This window comes from Vanessa tameamea, chromosome 15 (assembly GCF_037043105.1).
Source record: "Vanessa tameamea isolate UH-Manoa-2023 chromosome 15, ilVanTame1 primary haplotype, whole genome shotgun sequence".
NCBI lineage: Eukaryota > Metazoa > Arthropoda > Insecta > Lepidoptera > Nymphalidae > Vanessa > Vanessa tameamea.
The window spans coordinates 4,054,510-4,074,791 of record NC_087323.1 but is presented as its reverse complement, the minus strand read 5'-3'; the positions used below and the strand labels follow the sequence as shown (position 1 = coordinate 4,074,791).

At 30.7% G+C, this 20,282-nt stretch overlaps 1 protein-coding gene across 1 annotated transcript in view; it reads left to right on the top strand.

Moving 5' to 3' along the window:
- Window positions 1-20,282, top strand: part of LOC113399047 (uncharacterized) — a 48,418-nt gene that overhangs the window by 18,367 nt on the left and 9,769 nt on the right. The gene's annotated exons all lie outside the window — the stretch shown is intronic.

Sequence of the window (20,282 nt, the reverse complement as noted above, 5' to 3'; positions counted from 1 at the left end):
AGTAATCAATTCTGATTTCAAACATTTCGATTTTTTTGTATAGTTGTCTTTTATTGCTTTTATTCAATTAGCAAGGAGAATCTGAGTTTATAATCGAAATCATTAAAGTAAACAACCCTATTCTGTAATTTTAACTCGCATTCGATATTCGAAAGGGGCGAAAGACGTAATTAATCGAGCAACTTCTGTCACTAGCCTGGTGCCTCTCCCCTGCCGAGAACTTCGAACGGACTGGGCCAGTGAAATGTAACCCTAATTTAAGCGAAATTATTTAAAATTATTTTCAACTCAGAACTGTATTTATAAGTAATAAAGTTCATTTTCATTTCGTCTCAAAGTTTGCAAGCAAAGGGCACTTCTTCAAATATATAATTGCAGGGGATTGTGGTTATTAACCACTGACAATCATATCACTGGGTATTGTATTGATTTTAAACAATTATTTGATTTTTCATTGCGATGCAAAATATATAAATTCTTGTTCTTGTATCGCGTACTTTGAAAAGTAAGAGCTTATTAACAGCTGTTTATATTGGACGTTATTATTAGACTTTACAATTTAATTTTTATACAATTATACAAAAAGTATACAGAATAATTATTATAGATATCTTCTGATAGCTATAGATTTTTTTCAGTCCCGCAATCGGAGTGATAAGGTAAAAAAGTCAACGTTCGCTTAAATAAACCATGATACACTACATGGCAATAGTCCAATATATCTGTTTAAACCGCACTGCATAACAAGTTACTTGAGACAATCCGACCGCCATTTTCAAGGATTCCCTTGACTTGATTTAGGCGCGTACGGCTAGATGCAAAACTAAATTATCTAAATTAAACGATATTATATATAAGTACATACATTGTACCTGAGCGTGTAAAACTAAATTGCGTAATTTATTTCTCATGATTGTAGTTATTTTAAATGTTAATTGCAATAATAGATATTTTAAATAAAAGTTCAAAATCAAGCGTAATAAATTATAATTCTAAATTCCATAACATTAATTTAAAATAAAACGAAATAATCAAGATAGGATATACATCTTGATTATTGATTTAAATAGAGAACAAACGTTATTTAATGTCAAACATTAATTTATTCTGAATTTAAATTTGGTTCTAATAATTATTTTTAAATCCTCTAGAATCCTGCAGTGAGTTCTTGTATTGTAGCAGTAAGTCATTAAACTCGATATGGCCGCATAACGGTCCAGCGCGGAGCGGCCTGCACCGCGCTTTAGCTCAGAATGTTTCTGTTACTTTTCGAACTTCGAACGCGACTAACGCGTTGAGTAAGACTATTCCCACACTAGTAGGACAAATATCACGATGAATGAATAATCATTTTGATTTATAATACGTACAATTTCATTATGTTAATATAAATAGACATCATATTATATTTATACAAAAAAGGAATATATTATTCTATTTTCTTGTAAACGCCCAAAAGACAATTAATTCGATTCGCATAAAACTTTATCCACTAACCTCAATTGGAGCAGCAGGTGCTAACCTCCAAGCCATCTCCTCAAAAGAGAGAGAAGGCCTTTGCCCAGTAGTGGGACATTAACAGGTTGTTTCTTTATATCACTTTACATAAAACTTTTACTTGATGCTTACCGGATTAGATAACATTAAGAAGGACATTGTTAAAATGTAAGTTTATTTGTAATACATTTTATTAGTTGGTTATGTAAAATATTTGGTTTGAGCGTTTTTTACTTTTACGTATATTTTTGTTTAGCTAGCTAGGCGGACTAATGGGTCACCCGATGGTAAGTGGTCGCCATCACCCAATGTTATTGGCGTTGTGAGAAGTACAATGGCATTGCGTCACCAATCTTTGGAACCAAGAAGCTATATTTCTTTTGTCTGTAGTCACACTGGCGCACTCATCCTTCAAACCAGAGCAGAACAATACGAAGTATTACAGTGTTCTGGTGTGATGGTAGAATTTGTGATGAGTGATCATATTTTCTCTTAACTCATACACGGACTTGCACAAAATCCTAACGCCAAGTATTTTATACTTCTTTACTGGTATGACAGATATCAAAAGATTTTTTAAAATAATCAATAAGAAAATGGCGTGGTACACGACTATGTGCTAGGCGAAAAGGTTATTTATTTATCATGAAAATAAAGTTAACAATCTTATGAAATATTTAACTAATCTTCTCTGAAGTACAGATCTGAAAAAGAATTGTAAAATAAAATAGATCACTTATTAACTTGTATAAGATTTGATGAGTATTTAAAAAAAAAAATGACAACTGAATAGTATAAAATTTACTTCTTTTCCGGCCTTGTCGAGTTTGCCGTCCCATTGTTGTATGGAGTGAAAGAAAAGACTTGTGAGTTTTGATAATGCACATACTTGTGAACTATATAGCGTCCTAAACAGATTCAACTCATCTTCCGCAAAAATCATCACCAATTTTAAGACCTAAATCTCAATGCCCGTGCAAGCGTTGGCAGGTACATAACGGAATTCTATATTTGTTGGAAGTACGTATAAACAATCGTAACAATAACAGACTTGTTATTTAATTTGTATGCAATTACGTTTCTATATGGACTAGGCTTGCGCTCGAACACACATCTGTATTTTTCTATGGTTCAAGCTATTTTGGTATTTATTAGCATAGGAATATTGTCCATTATCACTTGGTAGTATTATATCGTATTAGTTATTTTGAAAGTGCACGTAAGCACGATGCTTGGAATTTTGTAATCTATCATAATACTTAAGAATCTTCTGTATTCTTTACTTAAGTAATGAATATAAAATGCTTTATTCTGAAATGTATACCTTCTCATGATTATAAGTTTAGTATTAGACGACAAAATATTTTTGTTTACAAACTGAGAAATCTTCGTTTACAATTTTCATCATTGGCAACACATAAAACAACTTTATAATATTATGTGGACAACTGTAATAAAATTGTGATTTATACCTGCGTAAAAAAACCACGGAAAGAGAAAACAATAGAGTTACAGAAATTGTAGGCAAGCTAAAAGATTACCCACGCTTCAACGCACTGCACGCGGAGAAAGCGTTCGGTTTCAATAATACAGGTAAATTTAACTGTACGCATGAAGGGCGCTTTTACGTCGCACTCACTGGCAGACAGCCATCTTTTTAAAACTCGAACGCTTCGATTAGTATTCTACGCTATTTTGCAACTCAATCAAATAAATTTTATTCGAAATGTTATGTAAGTATTTTAATTGATTCTATTTGCATTTTAGCAAACATTAAATAGAATCACGCCTTAAATTCGTGATAACTGTTCCATAATTGTTAAAGATATACACATGCCCCACTTCGGTCACCGCATCGATTTTAAAAATAGAATGTCGGTGCGTTTCCGAAGCGCGCCTCTACCGCGATAAAATACACTCATTACATTTACCGCCTTATTAATAAACCTGCATAAGAATGATCTTTTGTCCTTCTCTAGTCTAATCAGTTTGTGTGTGTTGAGAGCTACAAATTGTGCTTTGGTAATTGTCATTACGTGCCGATATGACACTTTGTAGTTTTGAGCGATTTCTGTTTGTAATAGAGTTTATTATCGCGCCCATGGATAGATACAAAGCACGTCATGTGGTTGTTTGAATATAAGAATGGAATGAGATAATATTTTCTTCGTTTGAATTTAGAATTCAGCTTAGTAACGCGAATTGACAAAAATACAGTCACCGTATAGTTTTACTCAAAAAAAAACCAAACCATGTTAGCAACTGTATTATCATAATAACATCATATAAGAAGGAGGTTTTATTAGATATATTTTTTAAGTTTTTCTTCAATGTCGCATTGGATAATATCGTAATTAAATTGTGTATATAATGTATATATTAGCATACGTATATTATAATTATACGTTTAAATGAAAATATTCTTAAGATTTTAGTCCGTTTTACTTGTGAAAGAAGATTTTAGCTAACAAAACCAGTTCTGCGGGGCGGGGCGCAGTGGCTCCGAATGCCGCATTAATAATAAATCACTAGTGATGTAGTCTTAATCCAATAGTACCCTAAAGTTTCAAAACTATCAGATTTTCACTAAACTCATGTTTTAATTGAACGATAAGCATGGAATACAAAAAATATTTTAATATGTTAGAACAAGTAAAACACCTTTCTAGACTCGGTCTAGTCGTCTAGATGTTATATAATTGATCTATCTGCGACTTAAAGTAGATATTGTAAGCTCTAATTATGTCTCCGGTTTCATCAGACCGTAAAATCAATGCTATATTTTGAGATACATAATACAAATTTCTATACAACATTCCCGCTTTGATTTTTTTATGTATTATGAAAATATATATAATGAGAATTTTAAATATATAATAGATATTATATCTTTGTATATTACGATGACACAAAATCGATTGACAGCGTTATCTAAGAGAATACGAATAAACAATCATACATAATATATTTAATATTATTAACTTATATAAGTAAATCAGCTTGCTTAATATAAACAATATTAAAATACTACATTAAATACTTATTTAAAGTTACATAAACTTGAAAGTATAAAATATTATCTTTTTTAAAATCATTTACCGTTAAAAAATAATATTATTGTAACGTTAATATAAGCTCGCGATAAACTAAATATCACTAAGATGCATACAGATTATAAAACAAAGATGGCGAAGCACAAAAGCGAGGCGTACCTTTTGAAGCTCTGACTTTGCTAGAGTAAATATGTGTACAGCATTAGAGGCATAAAATGTTTACTTCGGTACTTTTTTAATTTGTACTTTGTGGTTGATGTATTAAATGAGCTACGGTATTCAGCCAATACATTATTCGAATATCAGGTACTATAATATACATAGTTAAGAGTACACAACTTCGAAACTTAAAATCAATATAAAAGCTAATTAAAATATCTTTAATATTTTAATTTAAAATAAAGTATAATTTCTCAATTTTCATAAAAATAGGCAAATAATCCCTAATTTATATATATATAATAATAATCTAGCATTTGACGTTATTGTGTCTCGCTCACACAGTTTCGAGTTCATAGAATAAGAATATTTATTCTTTCCATATTACGCCTACATGTAAACCTTTTAACGTATTTTCCAGGCCGTGTTTACTTCACTCCTCTTTAATTTGTTATCTGTTCTAGAAGTGATCTTTTACGCTCAGGGTTTATGCGTACATGATCGTAACCTTTTTTACATTAAATCTTAAGTAGATACGAAATGTTATTTTATCATATAATAAAATTTTCGTATATTTTTAGTAAATAAGTGTCCATGTGTATCTTTATAAAAATTTACTGCGCCGTAATTCCATCTGGATTTAAATTTGGATCATACACAACCACTCTGTGGAAACAGCTTTCGCCGGCGGTTTTTCCGAACCGATACGACTTGGGAACCTTCTAGAAAAGAGCGTACTCATTCCTGAAAGACCGGCAACGCACCTGCAAGCCCCCCGGTGTCCATGGGCGGTGGTAGTCACTTTCCATCAGGTGAGCCTACTGCTCGTTTTTTTTATGTTAGAGGTGCAAACATAAAAAAAAAGAAAAAGGAAAGTAGGTGTACGTGAAGATCATTTAATCAGATGCATGTCATTAAATAATACCAATAGTCTGTTCATAAAATATATAGTTTTATATGTTACTAGTATCTATTTCAGCGAATTGTATAGAATAATTGATATTGCATTACATTGATCGCAATATATCTTATAAATTATTTCGTATTGATACGAAATGTGTAAGTGCCAACAACAATTGTACTTACACAATTTCAACTGAATCAGAAACTCGTACAAAAAAACACAAATATATTTTATATAAGATTACTATTAGCATTATTTTAATATTACTTATGTCATGAACAATAAATGCAATTGCCAAGTTAAACATATCGCGTTCCGATTCACAAGTGTAAGAGTACGAGGACGTACCGCATGCGATTTTGATGTAATCGCCAAGTTACGTTCGAAAAAACGCGCCGGAGCGGGGAAAGTGACGCGTCAAGATCGTAAAAGGTACTTACTTAGACGATAACCAGGCTAAGTTGATCCGTTACGACGCCCCCTACATTATACAACTTTTAATCAACAAACAGCGTATAATATACAGACGAATTATTCGTATTTTTATATTTATTAAGCAATATTTAAACTAATGTACTAAATTTGGTAATTTAATAATACATTTGACAATGTCAATAAGTTTCCCGAACCAAAACTATTTCGTGGAACATTGTTTTTAAAATACCTAATATAGGTTTGTTATTAATTTGTAATATAGCTTTTAGGAATTTTCGAATAAAATAAAAGAAACAGTATTTTTAATTGTTACTAGGATCGCATGATATCAAAAGAAAACTAAAGTGAAAACATATTCACAATATATGTATACAGTATTGACATGACAATTCTATTTCGTTATTAGGACCCAGAATGAAGATCGAACTATCGTTTGGTACATATTTCAAATAGTTTTCATCCTCGAATTGTAGATATAATATTATTTTGGCCGATACCTTGTCACGGAACTCTCGAATTGATGTAGTGCGACCAATTTGCTAGAGCTCTTAGTAGTTTGGTGGAAGTAACTTACGACACTAGTGCCCGGAATTCGAACTACTTTCGCGTAATCTGTTCGAACGAAGATCTGAGCGTTCTAGTTCATCACTATTTTTTTTATATTTATGGTGTGCTATAATCTATACTAGCACAGCTGATACAGCAGAGAATTATTAATCATCTGTTATTCTTGATATTTTTAATCTTCAGTATTAATATTTTAACAATCAAAGAATGAATTAGAATTATTTTGACTGTTAAAATTGTTTCAAAGTTTCCTTGACCTTTAAAAAAGTTTTTTCATAAGCAAAACAAACTCTGTAACTTTTCGTTGTCTCAATTGCGGTAAGAAAATGATGTTACGATATTACGTAACAGTGATTATGTCATTATTATAAAATTAATGTAACAAAAGTTAAACATTTTCAAATGGATTTAGGTCGAACACCGCAATATTTAACGCTACGATAAAACGTAAAGTTTCGTTCGTACCTTCTTATATTTCATAAAGGACTACGTTATACTCTTTCTCAGATATAGATTTTGTTAAATATAATCTCATTTCAAATATCTAATCATCATATGATACAAATTACTATCAATAATCGTTAATAAAGTTTACTAATTTTAGGGGTATAGACTATGAAATGTAGGTGAATATGTTGACAAAGTTGGAGAGAAAATCTACGGAAAGCTGTTCTGGCTTACACAAGTCGCTCGACTGGTATTAATATTTGGTGGTATTAAAAAAAGGATTTGTTTTTAAAATAGAGTGAATATCGAAAGGAATATATGTAATTGAATAACTCGTATTAGGACGAAGTAGCTATATATAGTGAGGAACAAAATTTGCTTAATAATTGTAAAATAACTCTCAAAAAACATGCAATTATACCCTTTTCAGTGACAAGACCTCATCTCCTTCGCAGGAGAGGACTTTGGCCAGCAATAGGGCATTTTAGGGGCTACTTATTTTATATGAAGTAAAAATGTCATTGGTAGCTGAACAAATATACAGGTATATACATATATTATATACCTTCTAATTATTCATGATTCATACGCCATTAACGTATGTTTCTTATTTAGCGAAGCAATGACTTACTCGTATAAGTCAATGTAAATGTGGACAATTTTCTCTGTCTTGTGCAATGTTTCTTATTTAGAATTTTTTTACAATTAGGACATCTTTACATGGTTTTGAGCAGACTAATATGTGCATGATGTTCAATTAAAAGATTCCTAAGTGTCTTGGCAATTTTAATCAACGTTGTGAAATCGATAGTGTAGAACTGCAATTTTAAATTCCCAGATGAAGTCCCAAGCTCTCAAAAATATAAAACTAAAGGTTAAAACGATTATAATAATACATAAGAATAAACTTAATAACACACTCGCATTTATATTTCACAGATACTAAAAACGTTGTAAATATTCTGAGCGAGAAATTTGATTTGCACACATTTATAATCAAAGTGTATGTTGCTTGGAAAGGTTTGTGAAATATACCTTGAAGTTATAAGTAACACCAACGTAAGTGGAAATATGATTAATTTGAAAAAAAAACGTAAATTCTCTTTTTGTCTTTTATTATAATCGTAATTTATTTAATTATGTATTTTATAAATCTTATTTATTACATTTTAATTGAACTAATTCGATATTAATTAAAAAAATAAGAATACATTATAATATTCACAAATAAAGAATAAGTTCATCTTGCAAAATAATTTTAAGCAGTTTTTTTTCGTTCGTTATTTTCAAGCTTTTGAGCCATAAATAATAGTAAGCATATCACATTTTACGAACTGAACCAACTCAAAGTAAAATAGACAAAAACAATTTCGAGAGTTAAAAAAAAATATACATTAAAATGAAATAAATTGGAGTTACCTCACAGTCATGTTAAGAACCCGCTAAGCAGTTCGTTATTTTAGAGGAATGAGCTGTGAATGTAGCTATCTTCAGACTTCAGGCTTTATATTTCGTGGAAATCATATTATTTTTTGACACACCTCATTTCCATAATTGCATCGCTGACTTCACTTGCTTTGTTGTTATCAGAGATTTTATGTGCTATAATAATTACTGCCTTATAAGATATTTTATTCGATGATAAGTAATAACTAAAGATCATAAACTTTTAACATTTTACTTAACACATGGAAGCGGTACAAGAAACATTGAAAGGAAACGTTCTAATTGACTACTCTTGAATAAAACAAGTGACTGCTGTAATTAAAAAGCTAAAGCAATTTGATACATAGTCGTGGAATACGCTAGGCGAAGTACGATGGCCTATTACATTCCAACTGCCGCACAAAAGCCTACTTTTATAATGGGAGGGTTTGCAGCACAAACAACGGTGTTCTAATGCGGCATAAAGATAAACACATGTATACAAATATCATGCTTTTTACTTAAAAATTATTTGCGGTAAAATTTTGATATTAAAACGAAATGTTTTGTCTACACCGTAAAAGTAACTCGAGTAAATTGAATAGAGAAGTTTCGAGTTAAAATTACCACAATTTTAGATGTCTCACTTTCTACGATTAAACTGAGACAAGTCATAAATAACTTTCGGCAACGCGTCGTAAAAATTCCACTGTAGTTACTTCGAGTGTATACGTGTGTTAATGTTAAACTAACTGTCTCCGGGGCAAATTAATATATGAGATGTCCAATTGAATCCCTTTTCTCCTCAAATGAACGCACCTGCCCCGCTCCCCTTTATCCCGAGCATCTTTGAAGCATCGTTATATAGTAGTCTTCGCGAAGGCCCGAGCGAACCTATCCACAGATGTCATCGCCGCTGCGTCCAACTCGTCACGCGATCGATCCGCGTTCTAAGCTTCGGACAAAGAAATCAGATTGAAATTGGCGCACTCGTCCGCCAACTGATCCACCAACTCCTTAGTAGTCCACTGCGTTACGCAACTAGTTCACAGATTCGTCCGGCTATCGTGTATACTTACGTAGCTGCTTAATTTACGGTGTTGAAGATAATAGGCACCGTTAAATTTGCTGTAATGGTGCCCTTTCGGCGATTTTTTTTATCTGTACATCGCTATCATTAATAATTATTAAATTAAATTTGATATTTAATTAATAAAGTTTATCAAAGTTATTGTTCTCTAATAAATAAAATATATTGAAGACCTAGGAATAGCATTAAAAATGCTTATTGGGACTAGAAAAATACGGCAAATAATGTATTTTCTTCAATCCTTCGTGTTGTAGCGGTGAAGTTGTACTTAAAATATATTATAGGTCACAGGATATCAAGTGTTCGCATAGTTTCAAAACCAATCAGAGGTCCTTAATCACGAACATCGTATGCGGTGCGATGAAAACATGAGGAATTACGCTACGCTCGTCATGCTCCGCTATGTTTTGCGTCGGTTACATATATTAAACTTTATTAGTTTGTTATCAACCCTATGTCTTTAAATATAAGAGCTAAAATATCTTCAGCTCGATCGTTGCTAATAACATTTGCTCTTACTGTTAAAGGGATTTTTCCGATATTCTTTTTAATATCACAGTTTTTTAAACGATTATAACTTGATTTTTTAGTATGCAATGTAATAAAAAAAAATTTTATTAAAGTAGTCTATTACGAGCTCTTTTAATCTTTCAATTTAAGAAGTCTTATAAACGTAGAGCTGAAACCGGCGACTGTTCGGAATATACAGTATACTGAGAAGGAACAACAAGGACCCAGAGTTATTCTTTTAAACATATTACAAGAGACTTGTAAAACATGTTTATCTTATAAACTTACACAATTTAAAATAAAAAATCGAAGACGTCTCAACTTTATAAGAAGGTTTAGAGTTTATTCCACAACAACACTCTAATGCAGATTGGTTGATACGTGTAGCGGATTTTCATATTTCTCCTGAGCGCCGATCACGAGATGAATTAAAATCTTAAATTAAGAAATTATGAAATCAATTGAGGGAAAATAATTGTAGAAGTTACTAGAATGTGATACACGACTAGAACGGCCTCATTTAATAGATTAGGTCTATCATAGCATTGTGGTTTAAGATTATCTCTGGACCACTTTGCTATTCTAACCTGAATAAAGCAGGATTTAATCAACAATTGAATTACAATTGTACCTATTATTGTTTAAACGATAACATTTATATTAAATATACTGTGTTTTTATATAAAAATTATTATAAAATTATTATATTATTATAATTTTATTAATAATTAATAATATAGTTTCAGATGGTTTAGTTTTAGCCTTCTCAGTGTTGTTATAATTAGTAGGTATCTAATAATAACAGCCCGCATGAATAATACACGGAATTAATTATTTTAAGAATATTTGCAGAGTTCTTATCTTTAACATAAATGAAAAAATAACAAATATTTGATAATTGTAAGAAAAATACAAATGTTATTCTATATTCAAATTATAAGAAAACAATTACTGAATGAGATTCTAAGTTTTTTTTTCTGCTCTAGATCTAAATAATTTTCATTTTATATGAATTGTAAACGCTATAGTTGTTTAATGATCTGATAAAAAGATATAGTTGTTAAGTTTATATTTTAAATAATATATCTTAGAAGCAGTTTTTCTGCATATTGGTGATGTATTTGGTTAGGGCACATCGAGCAGTCAGTGAACCTTCGCGCCAGACTGCCGTCAGGTCTAGACTAGTTCTAGACTAAAGATTGCTCTAAGTCACCCACATTTTTGTCATTGTGATCGACGTTTTAGTTTCGAAATCGAGCAATTTATGTAATTTACTTTGATTGAAAATTTAAACATACTATCTGCATGTTTAAATTTTTTTATTTTATAAGTAATATATTTTTATATATTTTTATTTAATTATCGACTTTTTTTAGGTTTCACTCAATAATTTTACGCAAAAAGGTTATTTAATATACAATAACATTATAAATAAATATAAATAAATATAAATATTGGACAACATCACATATATTACTCTGATCCCAATGTAAGTAGCTAAAGCACTTGTGTTATGGAAAATCAGAAGTAACGACGGTACCACAAACACTCAGACTCAAGACAACATAGAAAATTAATGAACTTTTTCTACATCGACTCGGCCGGGAATCGAACCCGGGACCTCAGAGTAGCGGACCCATGAAAACCGGTGTACACATTACTCGACCACGGAGGTCGTCAAATTTCAAACATTATGTATGTTTGCAATAATTTTGTAGGCTACAATGTTTTTTATCAAACTTTAACTATTGGCACCATGAGAGATTCCAATTCGTCTTTAATGCAAATTTAAATTTAGAGAAACTCAAACATATTAATCTAAATCTATGATTTTATTCTATTTTCTCACTTCTCATTAGTGTACCTATACGACACTAGTGAAAATAAACGCAATTAATGTTTATATTAAATTAATAATAATATAAGCATATTGTGATGCTATATTCATCAAGAATATATATTTACATATATTCATATATTAAACAGTGTTATTTAATTGATTATTTAAAATTGTTCTTAAAACTTTAGTTCTTAAAGACTATTTTTAATTAATTTTCCTTTGTTTTTCTTTGGAAGATATAAACCCTACTATTAATATAGTTACTATTAAATATAAATTACGGCATCATAGATTAGTTCATTTAATAAATTTTATTGGAATTTTTATAGCAAAATTTAAAAAAAATATATTTTATAAAAACGTTTTTTTGTACTATCGTCAAGTTTGTTATTTTTTTTTTAATATTCCAAAAAGTATCACTGCAAGAGTATCAGATAAAAAGTTATTTAGGCAACACTTTCGACGCGGTGTGGCGTTGTCGCACTTCTTTCAAGCGGGGAGCTAGGTCAACAGCCTTCAATTTCGTCCTGTAAACGAACTACCGAAATGAAGCCCTTTAAAACTACGAAAAATTCGGTTTGAAATTAAATTTAACATAGTCTCTGCATTTCTGTATTCATATTCTTCGCATAGAAAGAATGATTTTTCTTATTTCGTTGACATTAATTTTGAGGTTACTGAAAAAAGCGTAGAGCGTAGGTCAAGGCCTTTTATAATATGCAATATATGGATATTTTGAGAATGAGATTTGGAAATAAAAAAAAGACAAGAAGTAACCGGTTTCAAGTAGTCTTTTATTTTTGCTAAAAAAATATTTTGTTTACTGAAGTTCGACATAATCGTATATTATTAATTTATTAACAAAGTTTAGATGGAAATAAAATACGAATTATTATGCTGACTTTTTTCATACATATCTTTATCAATAAGGCGATTAGTGTCAAGTATATTGACAGAGCATACTGCGTGGCGTGGACTTATCTTACACTTTGTCACTTGTCAAAATACTTGCGTGCATAATTAAATCATAATCAGTTTTGATAGAGAGCGTCAATATTTTTTTATTAATTCTTTAATATTGCTTTGATAATGGCAAGCTAGAGTTCACGTTTTAGTTGTTTTAGTGTTTCCACAGTAATGATATATGAACTGACCTATCTTTTATAATTAAATAACGTCTCATAAAACTTTAGAATTAAATAATAGTACAGCAATTTATACAAATCATTATAAAAGTACTTACAACTTCGTGATAAAGATAATCTAAATATATTATGAGTTAGATAACCGTACAAAGTTATTAAAAATATATGTTTATAATGAAGGTTTAAAAGCTGGACTCTTTAAGCCCCATTCGGTGTCATTCAATACTTGAAATCCCTAACTCCGGGAGCGATAATACACTGTGGTGTTGAGTTTAGTTTCTCACTATAGTTATCGCAAATATTTAGTTTCTTTTGTAATTTAATTGTAGCAAAATGAACACACTACATACCTAGTTAATATGTTTATTGCTAATTATTTCTTAACTAAATTAATTATAGCTAAAGTGTTTTAAAATTTGAAATGGTTGTTATGTCATTGCTGGCTTAGATTTAACTTTTTTTTTTCAAAGAGTTATCTAAAACTGCGGCAAATTGTTAAACCAGTAGCTTTCAGCAGTTAGCACCAGCTAAGATTCACTTGTTAAAGAAAAACTTCATCAGGAAATCTGTATGTGTCGAATTAAAATCTGCCACAAATTCACATTGGATATGCGTGGTGGAATTATCTCCAAACACTCGCCTCAAAAAAGGGTAGGAGAGCGAAGCCCTGCAATGGGTCATTGACAGCCTGCTTCTGTATTACATACTAACCTGCATCAAAATTAACTCGTTACTATATTCTATGACTTATTCTACAATATGCTATTTTCAAATTAATACTCAAGCATTAAAAGAACGGCCTAGCGCTGATAAAATTTTATTATCCGGTTGTAAATCATAGCATATTAACATAGACTAAGTCCCAACTTTATACATCGTCATTATTTAAATACTTTGTTGTTACGAATCATAAACACGTCAACGTGTATCGGATTACATCTTAACTACTGTGTAAGTATTTATTAATTAAGCTTGTCTTAAAACCACGTTAATATAGATTCCAAAAAGACTGATTACGTTATTTTTTTCCAATGTTGTTTTTGATAGTCTATATTGAATGGAAAGAAAACGAATTACCGTACGGGCTGTCGTTTCAGGTTATCGACAGACCTACATACTTTCATGTTTCTTAATGTTTATTTGCAGTTTAAGAAACCTGAGATTCAGCCAAGTAACAATATGTAATAAATGACATATTTTTATTCAGTTCATTTGCTTTATTTTAATAATCAATTTTAAAATAGTGTATATATTTAATGGTATTCGTTACAATAGAGTATATATTTCGACGACGACTTATTTGAAACTTTACTTTTTCGAATCTTAATGCCAAATACATTTGATTTTTTTTTTAGGTTTTAAAAAAAATATGAATTGAAAAAATGACAAGCTGGTTTTATGTCCTATTTCTATACTTGAATGTCAAGTATAAGATAAATAGTTGATTGCAATTTGCGTACAAAATTATGTTAGAGAATGAATACATTTTGAATATTTTAACACTATTCCATGCATATCATATATCAAAAGATATATTTATGCTAATTAGAGCAAAAGTGGTGAATTAGAAGTCAATTCGATACTCTTGCAAATGTGTCGTTAATTTTTTGTCGTCTTGTATGGCTTATACATCGATTTCTTACAAGCAGGTGTTGAATACGTTGTCGAGTCGTTGACACTTAATGTAATGACATTGACAACTAAAAATAATATTTTCAGCGCTTTCGTGACGTACGCAACGTTAACGTCACAACTATTATTTTTATCTGTGACTAAATTTACTATAATTAAATATCGTTATTGGCAATGTTCAAAAATGATGTTATTATTTGATGATTTATCAATACACTCGATGTTACCAGAATAAGTTTGTGCTTTCATCTCGCGAATGCATAGATGCTGTTGTCATGATTTTATTTATAGCGTTATTTCTTTATTAATTACCATCACAATGAATATTTCACTATTTATAAATACAGACAATATCTTTAGGTATTTATAACAGTATTACCACCAAATACTTTTTGTAAGAAAAATGATATGCACATATCGATACGATTTTTATTACTAGTTCATTTCAAATAAAAACAAATAATTTTTCAAAATGGTTGCTTATACATAAAGAAACCTTTTCTTTAAGTTTAAGTTTTAATGCCAATATAAGACAATAAAATGTTTATACATATTTGTTTCTGTCTCGTTAACTATCTACTGAATGATTTTTAAAGTAGCTCGCAAGATGCAATGGTTACGTAATTGGTATTAATTTTACATATTATATATAAATAAGATTCATTTTTTATGTCATTTTGAAACCAATTCCTACATTTTCATTTGTGTACATTGTGTTAATATTTACGGTATTCAAATTTTTAGTAATATACGTAGGAATTAATGTCTGTTGTAACTCCTTTGTATTTGGTCATCGACCTTACAGCGTTAAATCATTGTTATACACTTACACTTTAAACCATGTCATCAATAAAATCAGGCTGATTTATTTACAAGGATTACCTTTTTTGAGCCTATCGTATAAAAAACGGATTGCGTTGTTACTCGCTTTGAATATAAATTACAGTATGATTAGTAATAGACGACCTGCTTGATTTTAAACTTTGAGTAAGTACGATTTGAGTTACACTAAGTTGGATAATAATCATATATATCTCCTAAGCGACCTTTGTCATCACTTTTTTTTATCTGTGGGCAACATGATAGAGTATGAGCTGGTGGTAAGGTTTTGTATATCTGGCAGGGTATATATAGCAGTAAAATACTCTATGTTACTGTGTTTTGGTTTGAAATTCGAATGAGCTGCAGGCAGAACAAGCAAAGATAATCGTCATAGGTCCCGTAATTGACAGTACATTGACTTTGTAAAAATATGTTCATACTTCTTACCGTGCTAATAGCTGAAGTCTTAATAATTACTTAAGACAGTTATACTACCAAATTATACTAGAATGACCGTAAAAAGTTAATGGGACATTCAGTGTCATTGATGTTACTAAAAAATTTTCAATAATCAAGGACTGGCCTGTCACCGTGCGGACGTTGCGCGCCACAAAACATTACACCTACTTTACTCTTATTACAGAGAGTTAAAGTATAAATTAGCCTAATTCGACGGTTTTATTGCGGCTCGACGTGTATCGGTGCCACAGCTGTTCGTGAGATTTCGGCAATCGTCGGCCGTCTTCGGGCAAAGCTAGCGTCTTTGTTCCCGTTGGATCGTAAATGCTGCTCCGTTTCTTTTCCGACGCGAATGTAAACAAAATAGGTATTTTGTAATCAACTTGACTTGGCGTGATTGCGGCGGTAATAAATTCGTACATTATTAGAGTTAAACTCATTGCTTTTAAATGGATTTAGTTTTGTTATAAAGAAAATATTAAACGGTACTAAATAAGAATATTAATTTAACGATCCAACATGTTGCGTAGGACTGTAAATCATGTTCGACTAACAGGACAACGTACAGTAACCTACAACATAAAATATGTCACTTACAGTAAAGAGTGCACTACTCTTGAAATCGGTACCTAAAATTCATGAAAAAGGTTTTGTAAAAGAAATATAAAGTTTAAAGGAACAGTCCGTATATATCCCACTGCTGGAGAGTTGTTCCATTAAGGAGATTTCTAAGTTATTCCAATATAATTTTACAGAAATATAAATACAAAATTTTAATTTTAATATTAATTTATTACCAGGACTAGCTTCTGTCACTATATATGATTGTATTTCACAAGCTGTTTGATCATAATTACTTGACAGCCTCTTTACACAATGATTAATTATTACAACAACATTGCAGCCCTATCGATTTTGACGCCGTGCATACATTCATAATATGCCATTACCTGATTATTATTTATACCAACTATGAATGCTCAACGGTCATTGCGTTCGATTATATTTTCTACCGTTTATAATAATGCAAATACATTTTAGGTTTGTGACTTTAAAAAGTATTTCCAATAAAGCGTTAAAGAGGTTTGTATGTACAACTATGTGCCACTTGCTTTTTTTGTACAAACTTTTAATGTATTTTGATGTAACTTTTAAAATCAAGTAGTCAATTATGACAATAATATGTATAGCCTATTCCAATGAAACGTGTAAAGATAAACAAACCTTAGATTTACATGTTCCATGCGATTTGCTAATAGCTCCGCAATATGTGCACTTCAAACAGTTCTCGATTTGTATATCTTAATTTATAATACAACAAATATGCTCCATTTATACTTATATACTTTAATATTACTTCTAAAGTTCCGATAACAACTTCGCCGAAATTCAAAACGTCATTTTTTCACGAATCAATATTATTTGTACCATAGATTATACAAGATCTCGACCAATGACATCACGTTAATTCAATGTCAAGTTGTTTATTTGCCTTTACTTCTCCTGTGATTAGACAGGCTACCTATAGTATGTTTTTTTAAATTCCTCTGAAAGAGTTTACAACGTAACGATACTTTATACAATGAGAACCTTAAGAAGCCTCATTTTATAGCTTTAAACTATTCAATGGATAATTGTGTTGATACGTGTCCTAGTGTTGTATGGTTGAGATGTTGAAAAACATTACAAGATCAACTGCGTACTGTTTATCTTGGAAATTTCCAAACAATACATTCACGTCAAGACAGTTCAAGATTCAAAAAGTAAATACAGTTAAATGTTTTGTAGTAATAAGATCATGATTTTTAGTTATTTTCACTCATTAACATGAAATTTACGCTTGTCATGTCATCAATAGCATACATTTCTAAATTTAAAGCGGATGAAACTACGAAACGCAGCTACTTATACAAAAGTATTATACACGAAAATCTCGAAATGCGTTGCATGTTTTAGTATAAGTTTTAAGTATATTTGTTTAGTAGTTTAGTTAGATTTATGAAACAAACAGCTTAGCTATAGCTTGACAGTTTCTTCCTTTTTTGAATTAGTTAAATTTAGTTTATTTTTAAGGAGGAGAAATAATATCAATTAAATTATTGTAACATTGTCAAGAAACGTTTCGTATTAATAATATCTAATTCAATATGAACTCGTGGAAGTACATGATAATTGACTCTTTGTTGTTAGTTTTTGTGAATTGTTTATGGAAAATTATAATTTTCACGTGCTGTTCACCGTAAAGATAAACTTGTAATCGAACGTAATTGTTATCTTTGAACGTCACAGCGACTATTTTGCGATAAGAGATAATACAAAAAATAATGTTAAACTAGCTTTGTTTCGGCTTTAAAATTATCGGTCATTGTCGCCATGTTTGCACATGGTTTTAAACGAAATATCTTCAAAGATTATTAAAGTAACTAAATATTGTGATTTTTCGATAACTAACATTTAAATAATTGATATCGTAAGATAAATTTGACTACAAATACAAATTAAATTGAATATATTTATGATTCTTTTTACGAATTGAATAATATTTTTTTTATATAGATTTGGTATTGTCCATCAGGAATATTGTTAGAATGCGGTATTGAGAATGTCAGGTTAACATTTCGCACGTGCCTGCGCTCCGGTTTATTTAAATATAATGGAGTCTTGAGTCTTGAGCCATCATCTCTATTAAAAGCATCGATTTAACGAGCGGAATGAGATCGTACTACTGTAGTCTGTAAATATGGGTCGGCTGGTGTGCAAACTTGTTTTGAGTACTTCGTCCCTAAGCAGGTAATGAATAACAATAGACGAGTCATAGCAGACAACAGATTGCCTGTTCCTTAATTTGAACATTTACATTCGAATAATTCTAAATTTGATAAAAAAATTCTCAAGTATTTTTCTCTTACGTATTGTTGAAAAAATGGTTGTCATGTAAGTAAATTAATATGATGACAATACGTCAAACTCTCCAAACTCAGTTTTAGTGCAACTTGTGACACATAATTAAAATTACGTAATCAAAAATGAGATCGCATAGCCGAAACTCGGATTGCAAAAACGGTCTCGGAGTTGTGTCGCCGGTCGCGTGGCGCGAGGCGCGGAAGTACGGGGAACGGTGCGGCCTTGCGCGGTCGCGCGCCGAAGGTGAAAGTCTTGGCGAGCGATTATTGAGCCTCGGACCAACATCCTCCTGCTTTCGGGCTTAATGGTGTCATGGATTACACTATAAATTCTTCACGTAACCTGTTTAAGGTCAAATTGTATTCAAATATAACGTTGATGTTTGTTTATTATTTTCAATAAACTTTATATATAACTCAAAACCTGTTTTAAATAATATTTGCAATTATTTATTATTATAACGACCACATTTCTAACTATGATTAGAACATTCCCTAAACATTCATAAAATTGTAGAGTTCGGTTCACTTCTTTGCGGCATCACAAATAATCGGGCAACCTTCATAAAACAAGTAATTGTAAATAATAGCAGTAATATGAAGTTTATTATAGCCCACAACGCAGTGCACCTTCACGCATGATTGGATAAGGCGATTTGAGGGTCGGGCAGCTGCTTGTCACCATTTGGCTCTTATTCAAATCTATTGTAATGCACAGGATGCATTAAAAGTGAAGATATAACGATGGGACATCTTAATTGAAATTTAAATTACGGCAAAGACTTGTAAAGTTGGTCTAATAAAAGGCAATATTTAGCCCTACTAAATTCGAAACAAAATATGAAAAAAACGTTACGACTACGCGCTTATATAATGTGTATTTATATAATATCACATAACGTCTCGTTCGGGAACAAGAAACAAAGGAATACGTAGCTTCAAAATGAAGCGAACGCGATAGCAAAACTCTTAAACCCTATATTTTTAATTTTACAATTTCTATAACTGATACTTAGTTAGGAAGATATATTTAATCAAATAATATTTCAATAATACGAATATTCTCTAAAGTTAATTTAAATAAAGTTGTTAAAACAAGCAACTGGAACATATTTTCAATAATAGCATATAAAATAGTAAAAATTTATTCTAAATTTGGCTATTACCGACCAGTTTCTGCTGCACAAATATACCTCTTTGCCTCCAAAGTAAATGGTAATTTTCATAATCCTCGACACAATTTCGTTTAATAGCGATTTAATTTTTATATATAAATTGATTAACCTACTACAATTAAGTATCTACTGATGTAGCTATAGTCTTGAATATCAATTGAGTAATCTTAAAGATATATTTTTGTTAAGAAGAAGTTCCATCCTCAGTTTGAATTATTT